This window comes from Echinops telfairi, unplaced genomic scaffold (genome assembly GCF_000313985.2).
Source record: "Echinops telfairi isolate 266 unplaced genomic scaffold, ASM31398v2 ScPeMD7_7469;HRSCAF=8507_1, whole genome shotgun sequence".
Classification (NCBI taxonomy): Eukaryota; Metazoa; Chordata; class Mammalia; order Afrosoricida; family Tenrecidae; genus Echinops; species Echinops telfairi.
This window is the reverse complement of record NW_022111373.1, coordinates 53,553,807-53,563,439: the sequence shown is the minus strand read 5'-3', so window position 1 is coordinate 53,563,439 and position 9,633 is coordinate 53,553,807. Positions and strand designations below refer to the sequence as shown.

General features: G+C 39.9%; 1 non-coding gene across 1 annotated transcript; it reads right to left on the bottom strand.

The window, feature by feature from the left end:
- Nucleotides 1-8,009: 8,009 nt before the first annotated feature.
- LOC115873899 lies at nt 8,010-8,144 on the bottom strand. Its single transcript, XR_004048671.1, has one exon. It is a non-coding gene; the product is annotated as a small nucleolar RNA SNORA2/SNORA34 family (small nucleolar RNA).
- Between the last annotated feature and the right edge of the window lie 1,489 nt (nt 8,145-9,633).

Here is a 9,633-nt window from a genome sequence, read left to right as displayed (position 1 = left end):
TATCAAGCGTTCATGAGGAAGAGGGAGGGGAATAATGAGGAGCTGATACCAAGGGCTCAAGCAGCAAGAAAATGTTTTGAAAATGATGATGGCAACAAATATACAAATGTGCTTGACACAATGGATGGCTCAATGGATTGTGGTAAGAGTAATATGAGCCTCCAATAAAAGAATTTAAAAAAAATAGAATTACTTAGCTGATGCCAGGGGCCCAGGTAGAAAGAAAATGTTTTGAAAAAGATGATGACAACATATGTACAGATGTGTTTGACAAAATGGATATATGTGTGGATTGTGATAAAAGCTTTAAGAGCCCTCAATAAAATAAAATTAAAAAAGAATTACTTATATTAAGCATAATTTTTGTTTACTGAAATACTTTACTCCAAAGGGAGAGGCAATCAAACATTCTTGAGCACATAATCTGCTTTTAGGATGTCAGGGATGAGGTGATTGACTGTATGCTGCCCTTGTGAAAGGACTTAACTAAAGTTTGTCAACAGACTTGGACTTCTTTTGTTATTTCCCAAGTGTAACTGGGCTGAGAAAGTTATTAAGACTGAAGAGTCCATTAGGTAATGACTAGCCATGCCAGCGCTGATGGTATCCTTTTTGATGCACTTCTCACAGCTCTCAGTAAGGCAGCCCTATAATCATAGGCTTAGCCTTCTTAACCACACACAGCCACAGTCAGACTCGAGAAAGCTAGAAGCTTGTCCACCCTGTTAGCTCTGAAGAAAAGTTTTTGAAAGAAAAAAGAAAAACCTGCTAAGGTCACATATCAGCCAACACCAGAGAAAGCCTACAGCAATTGAGAAAGAAAAGATGAAAACTATAATCAACTTCTGCTACCTGAGCGGCACATTGCCTAATGCACTGACAACAAAACAGAAACCCCTAATCAAGAAGTCAGCACGTCGCAGCAGAGGACAGGGGTTGAGGAGCACGTGTCGTGTCAACTTGGTTACAAAGTCAAACCAAGGAAAATACTGAGTACAAACAACAATTTTAAGTCCCTGATCTTTTTTTTTTTTTTTTTTTTTCTGATTAGCAGACTTGGACAAGATAGCGTGAGAGAGTGCTTTTAGCTACTACTTATTGAAAATTCAACTCAACTTTTAGGTCTCCAATAAGCTTTTATTTTTTTTGCAACCTCTGCCTCCTAAGGGGTCTTTAATAGCCATACACTATAGGTATTAATCGCCTCCTTTGGACTGTAGATTCTCTGAAGACAGGAGCATATCCTAATCATCTTTGTGTAACATTCTGCCAGTCACCTAGCAGTGATTCACTAATCACAAAAGTTTTGGGACTAGAGAGTGGTAAAGTAAAATTCTAGCTACCTTGTGGAGGCCTGTAACCTGGTGGTAGGGACCAGTAGTTCGAGAAATTGCCCCTTGACCCTCTATTCTGCTTTCCCCGAGCTCCAGCCACTGCAGTGTAAATGACAAGTATGGTTTTGTGTCAACTTGGATAGGCCATAATTTTCACTGGTTTGACCGTTAAGATGTAGTAATATTTCCTACATCTTACTACCATGATGAGATTTAATATAATGTAATCACTTCCATGATGAAATCGCTTATGAATTGCCAAACAACTGAAATGAAGCTTCTTTGGAGGTGTAGGATACTTCCAATATATGGTGAAGCTGTGGAAAATCTTGGCTTTTTTTTTTTTTGCTGCATCTGACTCTAGTGTTCCCTGACATCCAGTTCTTTTACTTGAACCTGTGGCTTGCATGTTACCTGTTGAGCCTGGGAGTCATCAGCAGCAGCCTGCAGTCTTACCTTGGATCATTTGCCTCTGCAGGCAGCAGCCTGTCATCTGACCTGAAAATCTTAGGTCAGATGGCCTGGAGTTCATCAGCTCCTGCAGCAACATGACTCAGGAGAAGCCTCCAGCCTGACATCTGACCCACAGACTTGGAACTTGCCAAGCTCTCCAGCCATGTGAGCCATTTCCTTAATACACATCTCTCTATATATCCATATATAAGTTTCATTGGCTTTGCTTCTCTAGAGAACCCAACCTAAGAATAGCCCATAGGTCAGCCCCATGTTTACCTATACTCAGCTCAGATCCAGAGTCTCAGGCTCTCATTTGCTTACAAAAGGAATGGGCCCTATCCCATTTTTACTAACCATGTATACTTCAGAAAATAATTTATTTTCTTTTAGCCTCAGCTTCCTATTTATTTTTTCCCATTTATTTTAAATAAGAGAACAATGCCTATAGTTGAATGGTTGCTATGAAGATGAAATAAGATCATGTATATAACACCTCTACTGCTATTTGGCACATAGCAGACACAGAATACGTGATAAAACCAAGGACCAAACTCATTGCCATTTTGTTGATTCTGACTCCCAGCGAATATAGGACAAAGTAGCAATGCCCCGTTTGTATTTCCAAGGGTATAAATCTTTACAAAAGCAGAAAGGCTCATCTTCCCCCATGGAGTAGCTGGCTTCAAACTACTGATCTTTGCGGCTAGCAGCTCAATGGATAACCACTCCACTACCAGGACTCCGCCCCGACATCACCCACAATTGCAAAAGCTCGAAGGATCAGTTTTCAGATGACTGGTAGCTAGAAATGTTATATGCTTAGGACTTTGCAGACATATTCAAACAAAGATCTGCAATGATATCAAATGTCAAAATCAATTCTTGCCTCATTAAAATACTTAAAAACAGGTAAATATTCTTTCTCAAGTCCTGAGTTGCCAAACACTATACCTCCACTGAATGATCACTTTATGAATAAAAAAGAGAATCTAAATTCAGCTCCTACAACTTCCTTCTATTTTGGAAACAGGAATAGTTAAAGTACAGTTATTTTGAAGAACTAAGATAAATGTTTTATAGCATATTTGTGAAGTCAAGATTTTAAAACATGTATTATATATTTATACAACAGCCCTGTATATATCTTGTGTTAACATTTAAGGTGACTGAGACAGGATTAATTAAAAGGCTTTCTTTTCTTTCAAAAATACATTTAGAAGCAAAAGAAAATTATTAAAGACAATATTACTTCTTATAAAGTAATTTGTGAAATATCACTTTCCCATTCAATGGATTTCTAGAAATACACACTGAATTTAGTATTCATGACAAGACAAATTGAAAATACAGTAATTAGCTTAAGGTTGGTATCATATAATTAAATGGCAAGTCAGGCTGTCATGGTTTACCTAGAGCTACTACTTGGAAATCCATTAGGTGTCTTTGAGATGACCTTGTTCCCTGAGCCCTCAAAGACCCTGAAGCCTTCTGACATGAGACTGCAGCTAAGATCGTAAGAGGAAGGAAGGTTTAAGGGGAGAGAACATGTCTAGTCTTACACCTCTCTTATAACAGTTATCTTTTAAGAAAATGGCGACTGGCCTTTGGATCATCCCTACCATACTTTTCACACAGTTTTTTTCTAGAAGAAACCATCTAAAATGATGAAGATTGAGAGAGGTCTTGTGGGGAAAAGTAATTGAGGCACAAGCAAGCAGATTACTGTGATCGTCTCAAGACGTCTCTATTAAAATCTACAAACCAAACACTGTGGAGTTGATTGATGACTCGTGACAATGCCATGCATGTCAGAATGGACCTAAGTTCCACCAGGGATCCAATAGCACTTTTCTGAAGTAGATTTCAAGACTTTCTTTTGAGGTACCTCTGAGAAGTCTCAAACTTCAGACCTTCAAATTAGAAGGTATTCACTGGTCATTATTTTCCGAAGTAGATACTGAGGTCCTTCTGCCAGATGTTTCTTAAATCTGGAAAGTCTGTTGAAAATTGCACCATAGGTGACCTGGTTGGTGTTTACAACATTAAGTATCACAGTGTGTCAGTCTGGATTGACTAGAGAAACAAATTTGTAGACACTCATATGTGTATAAGAAAGACCTTCATCTAAAAGCAACAAAGCCCACAAGGAAAAAGCACACCAGCCTGTGTGATGAGGTGTCAAAGGGATCTGGTATGAGGCATCAAAGAACAAAAAATCATATTATTGTGCATGAGGGGAAGTGCAGATTGGGGACCCAAAGCCCATCTATAGGCAACTGGACATCCCCTTAAAGAAGGGTTGGAGGGAGAAGAGCCAGTCAGGGTGCAATGTAGCAATGTTGAAACATACAACTTTTCTCTGGTTCTTAAATGCTCCCCCCGCCCTGCACAATCATGATCCCAATTCCACCTTACAAATCCGGCTAGACCAGAGGATGTACACTGGGACAGATAGAAACTGGAAACACAGGGAATCCAGAACAGATTCAGGACCAGTGGTGAGAGTGGCGTTATTGGGAAGGTGGAAGGAAGGTGGGGTAGCAAATGTGTTGAGAATGATGAGGGCAACAAATGTACAAATGTGCTTGACACACGAATGGATGTATGGACAGTGATAAGAGTTGTACGAGCCTCCAATAAAATGATTTAAAAATAAAAAAATAATTGTATATTAAGAAAACATCTCAACACAGTCCAGATCAAGACTATAAGTCTGATATTAGTCCATATATCCGATACCAATCTATAAATTCTTCTTCACACTCACACAACATATGCAATGATGCTGAATGCAAGAAGATCACAGGCCAGTGGGTGGAAAATCTTGTGGATCCAGGGGTGGTAGAAATATCACAGAGCTGGTGTGGGTCTCCACATGGCTCCTCCAGCTCCAGGGCTCTGGCTCTATCAGCACAACTCCATGTGACTTGTCAACAGGAATATCTCGCAGGGAGAGTGTCTGTGTCTTGTCTCCAGCGAGCTAATTACCTCCTTAATGCCTCCAAATGAGGTCATCAAGCAGCAACCTGATTGACAGGCTAGATTCCACCCCTTCGCAAGTTGACACCTGATTATGTAACTACCACAGAGAGTAACATGAAAACTACCATAATAAAACCAACTGGCAGAGTAACTTCAGTCTGGAGCATCACTCTAAACATTCCTGTTGAAAAAGTCATTCACCCCAATTGTTTCTTCTATCTCTGGGTTAGATTTCTTAGTCCTCAAGGAAGAAGGAAGATTACAAAGGGGTCAAAATGGGATGGGAGGCTGTTTGTAATGAAAAACGTCCTAAATAAAATAACTAAAACTATTGTGAGGTCAATTTTAAATAGGAATTCAGACATTTGTAATAAGGGGGCATATGCCTAACAATATAGGCAGTGGATGAAAATTTTCAGTTGGAGGAATTATGGGTCTATTTGGATGATATGAAGAGAGATATTATCTATAAATGCACACCTAATTGAGTGGAAATTCAGCACATAACCTGGGATGCCTTTCTATTTTCCCTTTGGTCGTTCCTGGCCATAAATAAACACACATACGTTTGAAATGTGAAAAAAAAAACCTTGAAATCTGTAGCAGCTTTTGTAAAAATAATGAAAACTTTTGTAAAAACAGCTTTAAACACCCTGTTTGCCAAGTCAAACAATGTGCCAATTCCGTGAAAAGTGCTGCAGGTTGTTGCTACTCAAGAGTGGTGGAAGCTGGACTGTTCTGACAGTTACCAGAGACTGTTTCAGTATAAGAATAATTACAAGTCTACCAGCTACTCCTTCAAATGGCATTTTAAGGAAGACGAAAATATATATTATTCCTTCAAAAATTAATGTTTTTAATGCTTGACAGACTGCTTCAATTTGAGACTTTCCCAGATGTAAGCTAAATTTGGCCCAAATCACACTGATGATGATGGTGCCCAAGGAATCACTGTGATGCTGGTCCACCGCACTCCTTATCTGACCTACTGTTACGAAGGATCGTCTAGTGTTACAAATGGAATTACAGGGCTTGTGTGCATGACCTTGAATAATGGACCGTGGGAAAGGTCATTATCTGAGTACAGCATTATTCAGAGCAGAGTTATATTCTATATCTTTTCAGATACTTTTAGCTGTTTGCTAAAAAGCACCCCAACATAGTACAGAATAATTTTATTATTTTCAGATTACTCTAGTAGTTGTGTTGAGGAAAAGAATGACCACTGACTGTCCTAAAGGAAGGCCAATGCTTTGGAATTAAGGGGAGGCCTACGCTATATGAATGGATGGATGGATGGATAAATAAACAAAGTAGCTTACCTCCAGAGGCAATATAAATATTGATAGAAAAGTGGTCAAAAGGACAGTGTACAGCCTTTGTTCACAGAAGGAGACACAGCGGCACAATGATTAAGCACTCGACCTCTAACCCAAAGGTTGGTGATTTGAAAACAACAGCGAGCAGATCAATAAGTCTACTGATTTGCTTCTGTAAACATTCTTAAGCTCACTGCCATCAAGTGGATTCTCGCTCAGATGGCCCTGTATTAAGGTTTTGAAACTGAAAAGCTTCATGGGGGCAGACAGCCTTGTCTTTTCCTGAGAATGGCTGTTGGGTTTGATATGACAACCATGCTGTTAACAGCCCAACTTAATTAACCCACAGCGCCACTAGTCTACGGGAAAGTTCTAATCTGCTACATTGTGTGGCTTTGAGTTGAAAATCAAGTGGATATTACACAACATTAGTTCTTAGAGGCTTTGAACTTACTATTGTACAGTGAGAAAAAACCCACTAACAACTTGACCTTTCCTCTTTAAAAAACATATAACCTAAGTCAATGGCATTCCAAGTATGTACACATAAGGGCAGTCTGCCCAGGACTAGTTAGTAAGAGAGCATATTGTTGGTAGACTATTTTAGGAGAAGTCTGCCCAGAACTAGTTAGTAAGAGAGCATATTGTTGGTAGATTATTTCAAAACAGTAATAACATCCATAACATTGGTCTAGTTTTTATTATTGCTATGTTCTGGTAATTCTGAATTATTATATTTCTCTCTAATAAAAACATTTTAACAATCAAAGTTCTAAACAATTTATTTTGTAGTTAAAGTTAAAAATTTTAAATATACCCTCATACCAGCTATGTGGACAACTGCCCCTCTTCCCAGAAGAAATTATTTTAGAGGACTGCACTGAAGCTGCAGCTCTGGGAGAGGGACGTGTCTGATCAGAGCACATGGGAGCAAATGAAGGGAGAGGAAGAGAGAGTGGAGCACATACTGGCCCATCAATCCTTGATGACGATATCCCTGCTCTGAACAACCAATGCACAGAGTGGACCATATGGCTGATCCCACTATGAGACATGACATCTCTCGCTGACCCATGGTCCTATGGGGGACAACATTGGAGACTCGGTGTCTGGATTGGCCCGGACTAACCCCCCCACATCGAGGCAAATCACTAAAGGTGTGTGGCAGAGCAATGTGGGGAGCAGAGCAGGGAGCTCCTGAGGGAGTGCAAAGGACAGACTCTGTGGCTAGAGCATGGCACCCCATCGGACTTGACTGGAGGACAGGCCAAGAGGTCAAAAACCATAACTTGATCTATTTACAGTTTTTTTTTCTTTAAAAAAAATTAATTTATTCTTTTATGGGTCATTGGTTTTCTTTTTTGTTGTCATCGTTGTATTCTCTTTTGTCGCTTTGTCTTGCTATGTCTTGTTTTTTGGTGCATATTATTATCTCTGCAGATCTATCTAGATAAGATAGGCTGGACAAACAGTCTGGAGGAGAAAACAATAGGACCTATGGTTCCAGAGGGACATGGGAGAGGGGGAGGTAAGGAGGTGGTGTTGACCAACCCAGGGACAAGAGAGCAACAAGTGATCCAAAATTAGTAGCAAGGAGGGTGTGAAAGGCCTGGTAGGGATTCAGCAAGGGTAATGTAACCGAGAGAAAGTACTGAAACCCAGATGAAGGCTGAACATGATAGTGGGCCAAAAGGAAAGTAAAGGAAATAGAGGTAAGAACTAGGAGACAAAGGGTATTTATAGAGGTCTAAATATAGGCATGTACATACATAAATATATTTATATAGGATGGTGGGGAAATAGATCTACATGCATATATATTTTTTCAGTTGATATATGGATTGTAATAAGCATTGTAAGCGTTCTCAATAAAATGATTTAAAAAATAAACAAACAAAAAGGGCATTAATTCTATAGACTATGTTTCTTCCAACTGAACTGGCCACTCCCCTCTGGGGTACTGACTAGCCAACAGACCATATGAAGACATGGCTCTGGGCTCCTGTTTGAAACCAAAAGCTACTGAAAACCGTTGGTCTTGATTTAGGGCGTATACGTGCATATGTTTATAGGTTTAGTATTAAGGCAGCAGATGGATATTGGACCTCCACTCAAGGACTTACTCAATACAAGAACACTTGGTTCTATTAAATTGGCATTCCACATGATGCACACCTTCCCAATACAATCGCTGAAGACAAATGTGTGCATAAGCAAATGCGGTGAAGAAAGCTGCTGGTGCCCGGCTATGGCCATGTAACTCAGAAGCATCAAAGCCCACATGGAAGAAGCACACCAGCCTGTGTAGAAGGAACAAGGTATCAGACATCAAAGAACAAAAGAATCATATTAGTGGGTGCCCACCTTCCTGATTTGATCACTGAAGACAAATGGGTGCATAAGCAAATGTGGTGAAGAAAGCTGATGGTTCCTGGCTATCAAAAGATATAGCATCTGGGGTGTTAGAGGCTTGAAGGTAAACAAGCCACCATCTAGCTCAGAAGCAATAAAGCTCACATAGAAGAAGCACACCAGCCTGTGTGACCGCGAGGTGTAGAAGGGATCAGGTATCAGGCATCAAAGAACAAAAAATCATATCATTGTAAATGATGGTGAGTGCAGAGTGCAGACCCAAAGCCCATCTGTAGGCAACTGGACACCCCATTACTGAAGGGTCGTGGGGAGGAGATGAGCCAGTCAGGTTGCAGGGTAGCAAATATGAAACATACAACTTTCCTCTAGTTCTTAAATGCTTCCTCCCCTCACTATCATTATCCCAATTCTACCTTTCAAATCTGGCTAGACCAGAGGATGCACACTGGTACAGATAACAACTGGAAACACAGGGAATCCAAGACAGATGACCCCTTCAGGACCAGTAGTGAGAGTGGCGATATCTGGAGGGTGGAGGGAAGGTGGGGTAGAAAGGGGGAACCAATTACAAGGATCTACATATAACCTCCTTCCTAGGTGATGGACAACAGAAAAGTGAGTGAAAGGAGAAGTCGGACAGTGTAAGATATGTTAAAATAACAACAATTAATAAATTATCAAGGGTTCATGAGGGAGAGGGGAGAGGGGGAGGGAGGGGGGGAAATGAGGAGCTGATATTAAGGGCCCAAGTAGAAAGCAAATGTTTTGAGATGATGATGGCAACAAATGTACAAATGTGCTTGACACAATGGATGGATGGATGGATTGTGATAAGAGTTGTACGAGCCCCCAATAAAATGATTTAAAAAAATTTAAATATAAAAGTAAGAAGATATTGCTTTTAGGCTCCCAGTTCATACATGCATGTTTTCTTTTTTTCCAAACAAGTATGTACAAATATGTGTGTGATCAGTAGATTGCTGCAGATAAACCCTCTCAGTTAGATGCTTGTCATATTATCATTAGGATTCTGTAGATAAATTCTCTGTTATATACTTGTTAGGATGCCTTGAAAAAGTACAATCAAAATAGTGGCTTCGGAAGGGATCTTGGACCTTTAAATTCAAGATCAAAGTTAAAAACAAAAACAAACTCATGGCCATCCAGTC